The sequence below is a fragment of the Silurus meridionalis genome, chromosome 3, assembly GCF_014805685.1.
Source record: "Silurus meridionalis isolate SWU-2019-XX chromosome 3, ASM1480568v1, whole genome shotgun sequence".
In the NCBI taxonomy this organism is placed as follows: domain Eukaryota; kingdom Metazoa; phylum Chordata; class Actinopteri; order Siluriformes; family Siluridae; genus Silurus; species Silurus meridionalis.
Genome location: NC_060886.1, coordinates 30,416,566 through 30,432,416, shown reverse-complemented (window position 1 = coordinate 30,432,416; position 15,851 = coordinate 30,416,566). Strand labels below are relative to the sequence as shown.

Genomic DNA, 15,851 nt, shown 5'->3' with positions numbered 1-15,851 from the left:
TACACCCGGCCCGAAGTTCCAGAAAAGAACTTGATGGTTGGAGTAGAAAGTCCAAAGGGGAACGAAAAAGAGGGGGAGGGATGGGAAGGGAAGGCCGAAAGAATGAATCCAGAGGTCAGGGAGCTGCATATCAATAATAGGCGACCGCTGAGCTGTTTGAGTTGAAGAGGAACCGTGACACATGCCCACACACAAAAAAAATTTTTGCACCAACCATCAGCCTCTCCCTTTTACCGCTCTCATCCCACTGAAAATCTTCCTTTATTTGTATTTTTTTATGACATGATCTAGTTACAGGGACGGTGAATTCCAAATGTCAAAGCATGAATGCATGAGTATGAGGAGGGTGTATCCGTATCTCTTTTCTGCATTAGATAGAAGGGAAAGTCTCACCAGCTCTGACTATAGTGCCCTGGAGCTTTCTACCACCAAATAAGAATGAGGAAAATGTTCAGGTTTGAAGAACAGCGTCAAGAAGAGAAACATTTTGACTCGTGTCAAAATGCACTTCGCCTGGTGTGAGTGTGAGTGTGTGTGTGTGTGAGTGTGTGTGTGTGTGAAGCCATTATCACGTGCACAGGACACAAAAAGCTTGCAACACAAAAGCAATCCATCACACTGTTTACCTCGGAGGTCAAACCAGTCTGGTGGCACGACAGATGGGAATACGGGTGTGTGTGTGTGTGTGTGTGTGTGTTACAGACACGTTTTAATGAAGCAGTGAGTGAGAAAATTAACAGCTATACAAACAGCCAGAATGTCCAAAGACTTTTCTGTCTTCCAATATGACTAGAAGAATATATGAATATAACACGGAGAGCTCAGAGCTGCCAATCAGACAAGCCGTCCTAATGTATGCCCCACCCACGCAGCGATTCTATTGGCTGCCGTATCTATTCTGCTATCCTGCCAGCTGTCCTGCCTTGTAATGTCTGCAGTGAACGGCCCATTGTGCTCGCCCCAGAGACAAAGAGGCCACCTCTCTCTCTTTCTTGAACTCCCCTCTCCCTCTATCTTCTCTCAGTCCATTTTTTTTTAGCCCTAGCCCGACCTATCATCTTATCAGTCGTCACTCTCTCCCCTTGCCATTCTATTGAAACGTCTCTGAGGTCTCCGAAGTGAGCAACCCTGCCTCATTGGTTGTTTGAAAAAAAGCATATGAATTCAGCAAACTCAGATTCAAAGGCTTCACGTCTACCTCGGGTCGTTCCATCGGCCTATGGACTATGACTCACACATGTGTGATGTGTGCGCATTCCATACTTCCACAGCTGTTCACCCTTCCGACAGGTGTGTGTGTGTCCATGTGTGTGACCTATAACATTTTTTTCTCTCCGTGTTCCCGCACGTCCGTGCGTTTTTTCCCCCGGGAAGAAAAAGATCCATCCTCACCTGAGATCACTTTTCCACCACCAACGCATTCAATCCTATCCGAACATGGATGCGTTCTAGAAAAGCACGCAGAGGTTCAATCAAAATCCAACATCCAAAGATCAGGTTATATCTCCTTGTGTTCCACATCCAAAGGTCGTTCGGCCGTTGTCCGTCTCGTCGTCACCTGGCTCTCCGTGTCTTTCCATCTCAATCTCTATCAAAGCTGATCTTCCTGCTCCAAACACTAAAGGACAAGGCGCTTATCCATATCAAACGACGCCAGGTATTACTCCTCTTCTCCCCTCGTCCGCTACGGTAATGAAAGCAGCCTGCACAGGCGGTGGAAAATAACCGCTCTCTCTCTTTCTCTTTTTTTCCTCTCTCTCTCTCTCTCCTGTGCATCACCTGAGCAAGGAAGAGAAAGGAGGGGGGAAGGGAACCAACTAGGTGAGGCAGCGGTGCGTTTGAGGAAAAAAAAAAGAGGTAGCAGAAAAAGAAAAAAAGGTTGCTGCCTAGTGGCTACAGGCTGAAAACGATCCACATGAATCAAATAAAATCAGGCAGCAGAAAAACAAAGAAGAAAAACGATAGAGCAGAGCTCCACATGACACATTTAACCTGGAGAAGAAGGCATCCAGAGTGAGATCGATCAATGAGAAGTGACCCGAGTGCTTACAAATGTATGGAAGACGGGAAAATATGGGAAGCGCTAAAAATAATGAAACTGGACAGAATAGGTGATGTAGCCTGGAGGTCAAACATCACTTCCTGCCTGGAAGTACAGAATAGTTTTAATGGAATGTTTCAGTCAGGTCCCTGAAAAGCTTCTCGCGAGAATAATTGAGACACTAGAGTGCCTTTATTGTTTGTGTATTAGTAAGACATGATGCCACTACACCATCCACAGAGGTGATCGGTCTGGTTTTTGAGTGCTCTCGATCAGCTCATATATCACGGAACAACCCATGTTCATATCCTAATACCGAAACTTCCCCTAAAAACTGGAAAAAAACCTTAGACCCACATTTCTCGCTGCAGATTCCTGATTAAACCTCCGATTGATGCTCGGTCAGACCGGCCTCGAGAGATCTAGATAGTTCTTTCCGAAGAGGATCTGTGTGTATGAGGTGAGCGAGAGAGACGCTGTTTGTTTTGTTTGTTTTAAGGCCAGGCTGGCTGAGAGGTCACTGGCCCAAACAAGGGGACAAAAAGAGAGAGAGGGGGAATGAGGAAAAGAGAGACGGCTTTTGTGCGGTCCACAATCTTCAGTGCAAACTCAACTATGCGTGAACCATTACGGAGAACCTGGACGAGGGGATGGGGGGTGGATGCATCAAGGACAGAGAGAAAGTGGGTATTTGTGTATGTGTGTGTTTGTGTTTGTGTGTGTGTGAGAGTGCAAGAGAGAGAGTATATTTATATACATACACACACACACACACACACACACACACATTTTTATTCTGACTCCAAACCATGTAAGCGGTTTATCTGTGTGTGTGTGTGTGTGTGTGTGTGTGGGTGTGTATAGTTGGTTGCCATGTTCCCCAGGCCCTGCAGTGAGGAGGCAACAGTAGCCTGCCCCCTAATTGAATTAAACTCCCATTTGTCTACTGTAGGACCCCTATGCAACAGGCTGGGGGAATAAAAAAGGGGGAGAACACACCGACAGAAAGTGATAGAGAGAGTGCGAGAAAGAGAAAGAGGAAAAGAGAGCTAGGGGCTCCTAAATTCGCTCATGCCGCCAGACGGCCCACCTTACCCCCCTCTCCTCCCGCTTGCAGACCCACCATCTGTGCCCACCGCATGCACATGTTACCCCTCGCTCTCTCGACAACTGTTCTGGGCCTCCACCAGCCTCACTGTGTGTATCTGTATGTGTGTGTATATATATGTGTGTGTGTGTGTGTGTGTGTGTGTGTGTGTGTGTGTGTGTGTGTTTTCTATGGCCTAGGGACAGATACACAATGTGAAAGAAGATGGGGGGAGAACACACACTACATGGAGGATAATGAAGAAATCGGGTTTCTCAGTGCATTATTCGGATGAGAGAAGAGAAAACGAACACAATGAGAAAATGGATAGAAAAAGCTATAATTGTGTTTTTAATCTAATGTGTGGATGCTGTAATATATTCTGCATTACAGCTCTTTCAGGAGTGTTTTTGGTCTATCGCTATGACAGTACATAGGCCTGTAGTACTGTGTGTATTAGGAGTCTATGATTCGTCATACAGGTGATGATATAATATATATTCAATGTGCTCGTGTATCTGAATAGAACAGTCCAGATTTTTCAAACCAATTAAAAAAAAAACAGACCTGTCGGATTTCCTGATTCAACAGATTTTGACATATCCGACATAATAAACCAGGTGAGATCAGACCCAGGAAGGCAGACGAATCTAGGCAGACGAATTAGCCGGGTCTTTCTTTCTTTCTTTCTTTTTTTTCTTCCAAGGGGGAGTTAATATGGGTCAATTAATATGCAAATCTCTCGGCAGATGCTCGGTGGCTCTCAGCGTGCGATCGCCTTGTCGGTCACTGGCTGTTCAAACAGTTTCACCACTAAAGCAACACCAGGTTCTCTTCACCGAGAACCCTTCCTCTTTTTTTTCCCACTTAACCAAAACTGCATCATCGTCCCGATGTAAAAATGTTTCTTCTTCTTCTTCTTTTTTTTTTACTTTGGTCAAAAAATAGCTTCTGTTTGTTTTTTTACTTTTACTTTACATAACATGATTTTTTTTTTTTATTTAATGAAACTTGGATTTAATCAAATAAAATGAAGTTGATTGAGAGAGAGAGAAAAGGCAGAAAGCTAAAAGAAAGCAGCTCAGGCTGGTTTGAGATTCGGGTTTCTCCCTCTGTGTCTCTGCCAGAGGTGCTTGTTGGGTATTTCTCTATCAGCTAACAGCTACACGTGGGCCAAGTCAGGCACCTCAGAGTGGGATCTAAATGAAGGGTTTTTGCGAGCACAAGACAGGTTGCTCATGAAATATTCATGCTAGGAATAGTACTTTCCATCCGTGCATCTATCTATCCATCCGTCCATCCTTCCATCCTTCCATCCTTCCAAACCCTCAACAAACCACCCACACCTACACCTCTTCCCCTCCTCTAATCTTCCCCTCCTCTCCTTCTGCCCTAAGAGTAAACGAATGGCCGCCTGAACCTGGGTGCCGAGGTCGTGTGGGAACATGCCAAAAAAAATGGAAATAAAATCTAAAAGTTCAATCTGCGCCTCAGGGCGCCGTGTTGTGTAGCGGAAAAAATCTTCGCACTTTATTTCTTTTTTTTAGATCTCTCGAGGTTCCTCGGAAACAGTCATGTTTTTTAATAATACGATCGCCGAACGAGCGAAAAGACTGAGAGAGAAAAAGAGAGAGAGACACAAAGCTCTCAGCTATGTGATGAGAGGAAAATGATGTTCACTGGGTTTGGGATGGGCGGCGAACACGTCAATTATAGATATCCGACTCGATACGTGACGCACAGGACAGAGGGGACGGGAAAAAGAGCGCGGTAGAACGGGAGGTAGAACCGGCCCTCATCTGCCTTTTATAAAGCATTAGGACTTGATCTGCCTCGAAGCTCTGCCTGAAAAAAATATGAGAAATCCATCATGAATCCTATAACACACACACACACACACACACACACACACACACACACACACACACGGGCTGAAGACCGGCCAGTTACACACCTCTTTATTTTTCCATCATCTCTACAACATCAATAACACTTTGCTTTAAATGGCTCCCCACAGGATACATGTGTGTGTGTGTGTGTGTGTGTGTGTGTGTGTGTGTGTGTGTGTGTGTGTGTAGCATCACTATTAATGCATTTCCTTGCATACAAACACAGTAGCAATATTAATGCAAGTGTTTCCGACTGTTTATGATCCATATTGTACTATATTAGCTCCTTTTAACCTGTGTGTGTGTGTGTGTGTGTGTGTGTGTGTGTGTGTGTGTGTAGTATCATATTATAGAAGGAAGGAGGGGGGTTGGGGGGCTCAAGTGTTAAGCGCATGCAAATTCGAAGGCGTGTAATCAGGGCAAAATTAATTTTGCTGCCGCTGATTAGAAGCATTAATTAATCCGTTCGAGGTGCAGACCTAATCGGAGGTCGCATTACACCTCCTGTAAGATTAATTAGGACGTTACAATAACATACGCCGCTGCCGGTGCAGATTAGAGCAAAAGCCTCGCTTCTTTGGACGCCAACGAGGAGCTGAATCGTTTTAACGATTACACGAAGTCATCTGGCGGTCGCTCTGAAGGAGGGAGAAATGCGAGAAAGTGTTTCACACCTGAGCCGGTTTTTATTTTTTCAAAAGGTAATAATCTCTCGTTCGGATCGATTCCCGACGCACGTGTAAGCAGACGTTGGAAAAAATAACAAACTCCTCCAGATACCAGCTGGCCGTGTAGGTGGAAGCCTTCTAAAGAGGTCAGTTTGTGTGTTGGGGTGGGGTGGGGACATCCCACCGAAGAGAAATAGAGCCCCCTTCAATCAGAGCAGCCCTTTGTGATGTTAATAAGGAAGTAAAACACATCTGTTCAGCACTCCCTCCCACGCACATCCTCGCGCACACTCGCGTCCAAAGCGACGTCACCTGAATAGCATCCCTGCCAGGTACTGCACAGAGGGGAAAGCCCTCTGTTCTGGCCCTTTATGCCCCCCCCTTCTGCCACCCTGATGACCTCAAGTCCAGCCCCTTTACCCATAAAACCACAGGGGGGAAATGATCTCGGGGGATCTCTACGGCGTCCTTTTCATACTGAAAGCCAGAAGGCAAATGAAGTACGTAAGTATTAGGCGAAAAAACGTCAATGAGCACGCGTTTATTAATGAAACAAATTTTCGTTCGCAACATCTGGAATCGTGCATTCTATTTATTAATAGCTTTGTTATTAGCGAGAGACTCGAACATCTGGAGGAGATCTCTGCCTCACTGCAGGAGGGACGAGGATTAAAAGGAACGCCAGAAAGTGAGAAAGTGAGTGTGTGTATAAGTGAGTGTGTGTGTTACTGTTTACAGGAACACACCTGGGGTTAGGCAAGGTGATAATTACCTAAAGTGGATAATTAGAATGTAGATTACTGTAATCAAAAGGTACTTCAGTGCCTAATCTACCTCCCCCCCACACCTTACACACACACACACACACACACACATCCTCCTTTAGCAGTTTTTAGAACAGGAGTGTATTCACACACACTCTCGTTTACTAAGATGCAATACCTTCATGAGGAAAATACAATTTTATGAATGTATTATGTCTACATGCTGCACTGACTCTGTTCTCAAAGCTTTTATTAGTCAGGTTTATTCACGCATCTCACACACACACACACACACACACACACACACACACACACACACACACACACACAAAAGCATTACAAGAGCATCTTCTTGGCTCGGAATATTTATTCCAATATTTCAAGCCAGACTTCAAGAGGAGGTAGTAAATATTGAGGAGGCCATTGTTCCTTCACTTCCTTGCCTCGCCTCGCTCAGGAGATCTGGTCCCTTCATGGCCTCCTGGGAGCATGCGGCGCTCACGTTAACTTCTCGGGCGGAAGTCGTAGTCATGCGTTCGCAGCTAAACGTTTTTCCCAGAAGAGAAAACAAACCTGGGTTCGAAAGTAAAGCTTTCGGGGCTCGTGAATTATCCGCGAACCACACGGACCACAACGGACAGATCTAACGGTCCATACGGCGAAGACAGAAAGTGCACCTTCTCTACAATCTTCTCAGAAATCACGTTCTTCGGACGCCAGTCTTTATAAGGTGGCCTCTATATAAAGTTTTAATGATTTCTTTTTTTGCTTATATTCCTTTTACTTCATCCAAAATATCCAGCAGCTGCTCTATATTTTTTGGAGACACAGGACGAAAAATAACACTTTTCCCGAGCAGAGGTCATCTCCAGCTCTAGCCCGGCTCTGACCGTCTCTGAGAACGCCATGGAAAGAGAAACTCAGACCGATGCCAAAAAAATATGTTTTCTGAAAACACAAAAGGCCTGTGAAACTGTCTGTTTCAGGGAGCTCTGCCATCGGTGCAGGTGCCAAGAAAAACCTACTGTCTCGAAACATACTATTTAAACAATAGTGAAGGGCCTGTGGTTCATATCCTCCCTGAGGTCGCCTCTCCATTTTTCTTCTCCCTTGGCTGCAAGATTCTATACTTAACTCTATACCTTTTATAAAACCCTGATCTACATGCTCATTTTTTTTAAAGATCAAGCCACATTATATATTAAACTAGAACACCATACAAGAGAACACTATAAGGGAGAACACGATACAGGGGAACACATTAAACTAGAACACCATAAGGGAGAACACGATACAGGGAACACATTAAACTAGAACACCATAAGGGAGAACACGATACAGGGAACACATTAAACTAGAACACCATAAGGAGAACACGATACAGGAACACATTAAACTAGAACACCATACAAGAGAACACCATAAGGGAGAACACGATACAGGGGAACACATTAAACTAAAACACAATAAGGGAGAACACGATACAGGGGAACACATTAAACTAAAACACAATAAGGGAGAACACGATACAGGGGAACACATTAAACTAGAACACCATAAGAGAGAACACGATACAGGGGAACACATTAAACTAGAACACCATACAAGAGAACACCATAAGGGAGAACACGATACAGGGGAACACGTTAAGCTAGCACACAATAAAGGAGAACATGATACGAGGAACACCATTAGGAAGAACTCAATATAGGGAAACACATTAATCTAGAACACCACATAAGAGAACACTATAAGGGAGAAAACCATATAGGCAAACACAAACTAGAGCACTAGAGGAACACTAACCTAAAGAACCATATAAGAGGACCTCATAAGGGAGAACACGATACAGGGAAATACTAACCTAAAACACCATATAGAGGAACACTAACCTGAAGAACCATACAGAAGGATTCACAATATAGTGGAACACATTAAACTAGAACACAATAAAAGAGAACATGATATAGAGGAACATATTAAGCTGGAACACCGTATAGGAGAATGCCATAAAGGGAAAACACAATATAGGAGAACGCATTAAGATAGAACACCATAAGGGTGAAAAACAGACACTAGGGCAGTTTACAAGTATTTTTTTTTCTTCCTGCTATTATCAAGTTGTCTCTTATCAGCCCAGGAGGGGAGTAAGGTGTGACTGGCCAAGTTCCCCTTTCAGAAGTGTGAGCACTGTGACTTCGCCTTGGTGCTTTAGCAGTGTGTACGCAGGAGGAACTTAATCAGGCTTTAACACCTTGCCATTACTGCTTCACAGGCGTTAACCGTAATGTCAACTGCAACAGGCACACCTCTCACGTGGAGAAAAAATCTTGACCCGTCACTTTTTTTTTTTACCTTTCAGAGAGTCCGTTATCTCTTTTTTTAATCTGAACGTTATATTATTTGTATGAAATCTTCCATTTTCCTTTATTTTTCTCTCTAAAATGCCTCGTATATACACACAAGAAAACATACACACACCCACGCATGTTGCTCGGCAGATTTTTTTTCTGTCTTAATAATTTTTTTTCCATCACCATTGAACACATTGAGAAAGAATTTTACCATCCGAGCGAGCGAGCGAGCGAGTGAGCCGCTGTGTCACCTGATTTGCACTTCCTTCGTACCAAAGGAGATGCAGAGGGGAAGTGGGCAGTTAATAGGGTTATTATTGTCTATTAACATAGAGCTGCTTTGATTTGAAATTACTCCCTTTAATGCTCCAAAACCACATCGTTAAAAGGCATTTGAAGGAGTTTGTTTGCCGCGTCGTAAATAGAAAAATCCGTACGTTAGGATTTGAAATATGTATTCATGGATCTAAAGCTTGAAGAAAAAGAATATGGGGGTAAAAGGATTCAATTGCAGTGAACATGATGTCCATTTCGCTTTTCTTCTTTATTAGAATAATAATAATAATAATAATAATAATAATAATAATAATAATAATAATAATAATAATAATGTCTTCATTTACAGTTACAGGTTCATTACTAGAGGAGGTGGCAGCTTAGTGGACTTTGGATCTGAAGGTTTTAAGTTCAAATCCTAGCCTAACTAACCGTCTACCCCTGGGCCCCTGAGCAAGGCCCCTATCCCATATCTCCAAGATAAAATGTAAGTCACTCTGCATAAGCTTGTCTGCCAAATGCCATAAATGTAATACAGATGCATCTGTTTTGTACTTCCATAATTGACTTTAGGATTCCAAAACCGAGTGTCTACCAAGTCTAATTCTCATCATCCATCATTTTATTTCACAAACCTCGTTCACACTCATCACAAAAGTTCTTCTCCTTCATTTACTTTTAGACCTGAAATTATTTTACTCACGAAGAAGCGGTTTGAACACATTTGAAGTTCTCGCTCAGTAAGCCCTGCACATGAGAATGCAGTTCAGTCAGGTTTTAACAGACGTAAAACATGTTTAATCACTGCCACACTGACCTAAAAAAAGACTTCATAATTCACACTTACAGCATTGACTCGATCACATGACACTGCATTTAATGCTTTTCCTGTATATGTTGCTGTGTTTTAACATGTTGGTGCAAAATAGAATCAGAACCATGATAAAAAAAAAGGAAATCAGTGAAGGAGAACGCTATGAGAGAGAAAACAAAATACTTAATATAGGTGAATGTGCTAAGAGAGAACTGGTTGATGAGGAAAACCATATAGGAGAACATATGGAGGTAGAACACCAGATAGAAGAACACCATAAAGGAGAACAATATATAGGATAACACATTAAGCTAGAACACCATATAGGAGAACACCATATAGGTGAACACATTAAGCTAGAACATTATATAGAGGAACACATTAAGCTAGAACACTATATAGGGACATACATTAAGCTAGAACACCATATAGGGAAATACATTAAGTTAGAACACCATATTGGAGAACACCATATAGGTGAACACATTAAGCTAAAACACCATATAGAGGAACACATTAAGCTAGAACACTATATAAGGACATACATTAAGCTAGAACACCATATTGGAGAACACCATATAGGTGAACACATTAAGCTAGAACACCATATAGAGAAGACATTACCATATAGGAGAACACAGTATGAGATACCCTATTGATAGAAAACACATTAAGGAAGAATAGGATATAGGAGAACTCCATAAGAGATCGAGAGAGAAATGCAATATATGAGAACAGCATAAAATAAAACCGAATACTTTGAAGGAGAACACGTTTTAAAACACCACATAAGAGAACATGGTAAAGAAATGAGTAGTGTGAAAGAATGCTGTGAGAGAAAACACGAGGTGGGGGGATGTGGTGAAAGAATACAGTATGCATCTGAGAGAGAAAGAGAGCAAATGGAGAAGGAGAATACAGAGAATTCTTAGTATGCATCATATATTCTCGCCTATTCATTTCCCAGGTCCGGCCTGATTCACCCTGAATTTGAAAGGCTTCGAAAAAGTCAATGAAAGCAGAGAAACATTTAAGCAAATCCATGAAGCCATGAAAAATAGCAAACTGGTCAAAGCACAGCAGGAGGGTTAAAAATAAAGTCAGTGCCGGTGTGTTCATTACGGTTATGTAAAGCGGGTGAACCTGCGCACTTCATCAGAGAGGGAAATGCAAAACCCTCGAGCTGTTTGTCTCTGATAAGGCTCTCGCATGCACCGATATCACGTACTGTGTGTGTGTGTGGTGCAACAGATTGTGTGGGAGTTATGTGTTGTTGAGGTATTTCTTTTCTTTATCCTTTCTCCTTAACTGAAACGTATCCGCTCGCTAGTTACGCTCTTACACACCGAATTATTTGCGTGTATTGTGTTCCTTTCGTTTTCATTATGGATGTCGTCCCAGTCATCTGTTGTGGCTATTGCATTAATTCACAGCCACCTCATAGCGAGGGTGACACAGTCTAATAAAATGTACGCTCTCTCTCGCTCTCTCTCTCTGTAACAGCAAGCTGCTACACTGAAGACGAGCTGAACTCCAGTTTAATTGCATATGCATATACAGCACACTCGTGTAAATGTTGGCAACGGTAAAGCTATTTCAGCCGTAGCAGCCTGCTGGCTCCTCATGGGGACGCAAGGCCTACTTCCAAAAAGCATGAATTATTTATCGACCTAGGTGGGAGTGCGACCCCCTTTTTTCTCAACAAAAGAACGTAACATGTTTAATCTGTAATATTTCCTATTACACTGAAAGAAAGAAAAAATCCACCCGCTTCACACCACCTCTGCACACGATTTAATAATGACTTTGCTCTCACACACTACGCACAATACACATTCTTCTCCAACTTGATCTTTGCCAGGTAGGTGAACATAGCTGTGGGCCCTCTGGTCCACACATCCCACTGTGCTCTATGGCAGATGCTGCCAGTTGATCTTTGACCCATAAAAGGCTGACTAAAGAGCACTTTTTTTCCCCATACCACTACAGTACAAACTCAAACCTTACTGTAAAAGAAAAAAACGGATAATCTCCCTCATTAGGCTCCAATCAGACTTTTCAGGATAAGACTTTCATCCTTAGCAAATATTTAAAGTTTTTTTGTTTGCGAAGGTATTTATTCACCTTGGAACAAAAAAAAACCTTCCAGATTGTGGGTTTGCCGTCTAAGTTTTGCATTTTGCAGCCTTACGAAATCGAAGAATGGAGCGAAAAACATATTCGTAGCATCTTATTGTAATGTTTTTGAGAAAAGTGTTGTAGCAACAAAAGATTTGTCTTTATAGAAATGTTATTAGAATAAACAAGACAAAGAAAGACGTTCTGCTGATAAAAGCTCTGTGTGTTCTTTCACCAGAGCCTCTAACAAATGAAGCTGGATATTAAATAGTAAAAAAAAATGACTACGACTCACAAAAGGTAAAGAGCTCACGTACTGTACAAGTGAAAAAAAAAGTGGCAGTTTCACACAAAAGGCAGGTTCCTCCTGTCTTGCCACGTTAAGTGCTTCTTGCATATGATGAAAGAGTGGTATTCTAGTCCACCTATTTGTACATTTCCTGAGCCAGACATTTGCAGTAGTGAAACTTTCTAAGTCAGCAGCCCACAAGCAAGTGGTCAGAATTTGTCACTTCATCCAGGCATATCGCATTCTTTTTAAGGACAATAAAAAAATAATAATTCAGGAAAAATGTGCCATGTTCGGTTTCTTCACGCTGCAAACGTCTTTGTCAGTGGTCATTAAAAGACCGTGACCATGTTTTCACAAGATAAGGTGAACTAGCAGTGTAGGTAACTATCCTGATAAGAGGTTTGCTTTGACCAACGAACCATAAACAGTGATATGGGTCTCTTGTCACCTATCCTTGAGCCTGACGAGTTAGATAAGTATGCATGGTCCTGCAAAACCTTCAGAGTGTTGATAAAAGGAAGGTATGTTATAACTTGATGCTTTATTTGTATCTAAATTTTGTGTACCAGGTTTCCACTCTTCAGCCGGCTTGCCCATTGATACGACTGAAGCGTTACCAGGAATCAACTTATACACAAATAATTGTTGTAAGCCAATTTAAGGCAAATGTGTTAAACCACCACAATGATCGCTTACACTTTCCAGCTACCTTCAGAGTGACAGATGTATGTCTCTTACATCTGACCTGTGAAAACGACCCCTGAAAACCACCTGCCCCCAAGGCACAGCGTGGGTAATTTGCCCCCCTTCCAAACTCCATCACCCTTCCATCCAATTTGTGACCATGGACGGCAACGGTTGTCTGAAGTAAGAGGAACTGACAGGCGTTCGATCCCCAGGGCAAAACTTTCCAGTTAAGTGAAGCTGGAGGTAGTGGAGGGAAAGAAAGAGAGAGAGAAAAATCAAATAAATGACTCCTGAGTAGTCATTTGGTCTTCATTACACCCCCCTTTATGGAAGCTTAAAACCAAGGTCTTGCTCATTCCCCTTTGCCCAGCCACCCATACACCTTTAACAGACCTCTTAAAATCGGTTACTTTATTGCCATGTAATATTATGAAAGCGGCATGTCCACTGTAAATCTCCTGCCTTCCCCTTTAAAGGGCTTCAAGGAAAACCTATAGATCTGTAGACCATCAAAACCACTGAGGATATTTAAAAAGAAATCTAGTAAACAACAGGCTGACCCAGTAGGGGGAAAAAAAATGAGGGGGCAAAAACACTGGCGATGTAAATCTCTATTAAGTGAATCAAACCCACGAGGCATTAACAGGAACGAAGTTTCCATTTACAGCATTTGGCAGATGTCTTTATCCAACGCGAATTACAGTTATCTCATTTTATACAACTCAACAGTTAAGGGCCTTGCTCAAGGGCCCAGCAGTGGCAGTTTGGTGTTAGACATTAAAGATCACAAGTTTAAATCCCAGAACCACTAAGCTGGGCCTTTGAGCAGGTCCCTTAACCCTCAACTGCTCAAGGTTAATGGTGTCTGTCAAATGCCATAAATGTAAATCTAAATACTGGGATCTGAACACACAACCTTTTGCTCGGAAATCAAAGACCTTAAGCACTGAGCTACCACTTCCCTGGCTAGATAACAGCTCATTATAAATGGATATCTCCTTCTGACAGGTATTAATTTCTTGAGTAATCACATGAATTTTTTATCATATTAAGATCAGTGAGTACTTAGTGGCTGTAAATGTTCTCTGACTATAAAAAAAGCTATAAATAATACATCAAATCATTAGAGTGCATAAAGAAACCTCTTGATGAAATTCTCTTCCTGCATCCACTGTAACCAACAATAGACAACAGTATGAATCTGGCCGTCAAAATCTTTAGGGCCAGTTACATATCGGATTAAAAAGCAGCTGAGAAAGAAAAGTGCTTGGTTCCATCATAGGTGCGGAATGTGATGGTTCATGCTTATAGCATTTTCCGCAAGGTCTATCGTTTGACTCAACAAATCGCCATAAACCTTTCCTGTCAGTGAAGTGCATTTTGGAGTGCACAACGTCCCACTGGGGGGTGGAAACCATTCTTGCAACTTTTCACACTCGTATTTTATTTCCTTATAGTGTTTGGACTCTGGCCTACAACATCCAGGTGGAGATGATTTCAAGGACGAGTGCCAGAAATGTGCTATTGCAGCCAGAGATGGACAAGAGTAACTAAGCAAGTTCAACTCTTGGCGCTATACCGCTATTTTGCATCCAACTGGAAAACATTTCTTTCCTGTTTCAGGACCATAAGGTTATGTTCTTCTCTCCATTCAGACAATAGCAGGAGACAGAGTGACACGAAGTTCTCAAAGAACAAACAATAAACATAAATGTAATGCACTTGTCCACATAACAGGCTCCAGCTGATAAACTGAAGTAATTGGCCGTGACTGGCATTGGCAAGGTCATAAACAGCCATATTAGATATGTTGAATAACTTTGCTGCTGCTGAAACTCAATTTGTCACTTCCTGTTTTGTCAGATGAGTAAAAAAGAGAAGTCAGATCAACTTTACTTGATGCTTTTAATAAAGATTTAAGTAACAAACTTTCAAATGTCATCAGATATACTTCCTAAATATATACGATACAATCTTTTTTTTTTTACATTTGCATGACATCAAGGCTGGTCGTTAACTATTCCACGGATCTAGTTTAAAGGAGGACCATCAACCTGTAGCATTCTCTCCTGGGAAAAGGGCAGCTAGGTCCACCAGAAGAAAACGAACATTTAAATGTTCAAAAAGACACTTTTTTAAAAAGAGGAAGAACAATCTAAAATGGAGAACCTGCCAGATAAAACGCTGACACTGCTGATGGGTAGGCTATTTACATTTTTTCACAGTGTAGCACTTTCCTGCTGAGAACAAAGCCCCCAATGAAATATGGTTCTCTGGTCATGGCTATCTACCTGGCAATTGAATTGCTTGGTGGTAGAGAGTCCAGCCAGGATAAGGCCATCATCAGGAAAGGAGGGCTGGTCAGGGTTTCCTTTAACACAGCAGGGTCTGTTAATAAACGCTCGCCCTTTTGTTCCCAGCACAGTTGGCAGGAGGCAGGCCAACAATACAGAAGCATATAATGCCCTCTCTCAAGGGATGCTAGAGGCTAGCACTGATGATGTTGCATTCAGGCTTGGCTTAAAGAAGAGGGTCATGAACTACTTTTAACATCTCCTCTAAATCCATTGTTTTTTTCTTTCTTTATCCAGTCCTTTAGACAAAAGTGTCTTTTAACTCTCATGTAGGTCAGATAGACAGAGGCAGGACCGTTTTTCAAGGATCTTGGAAATGTTTGCTACAGGCAAAGGGTATCATTGGTGGGTACTGCATTCTTAACACGAGTCTTATTTTTAGGCATGTCTGAGTGACAGCTATCTTGGGACTGCAACAGAGAGAGGCTTGAAGATCAAAAGGACCACAGCTGCTTGTCCCACAACTCTGGCGATCACCCACTGCCAAGGCCTTAATTTGCTGATACA

The 15,851-nt window shown here is 42.3% G+C and overlaps 1 protein-coding gene and 1 long non-coding RNA gene across 3 annotated transcripts in view; one reads left to right on the top strand and one right to left on the bottom strand.

The window, feature by feature from the left end:
• zeb2a (zinc finger E-box binding homeobox 2a) overlaps positions 1-15,851 on the bottom strand; it is a 45,939-nt gene that overhangs the window by 14,685 nt on the left and 15,403 nt on the right. The gene's annotated exons all lie outside the window — the stretch shown is intronic.
• Positions 9,435-14,919, top strand: LOC124381403. The gene is made up of 2 exons (XR_006924844.1): positions 9,435-9,566; positions 14,448-14,919. It is a non-coding gene; the product is annotated as an uncharacterized LOC124381403 (long non-coding RNA).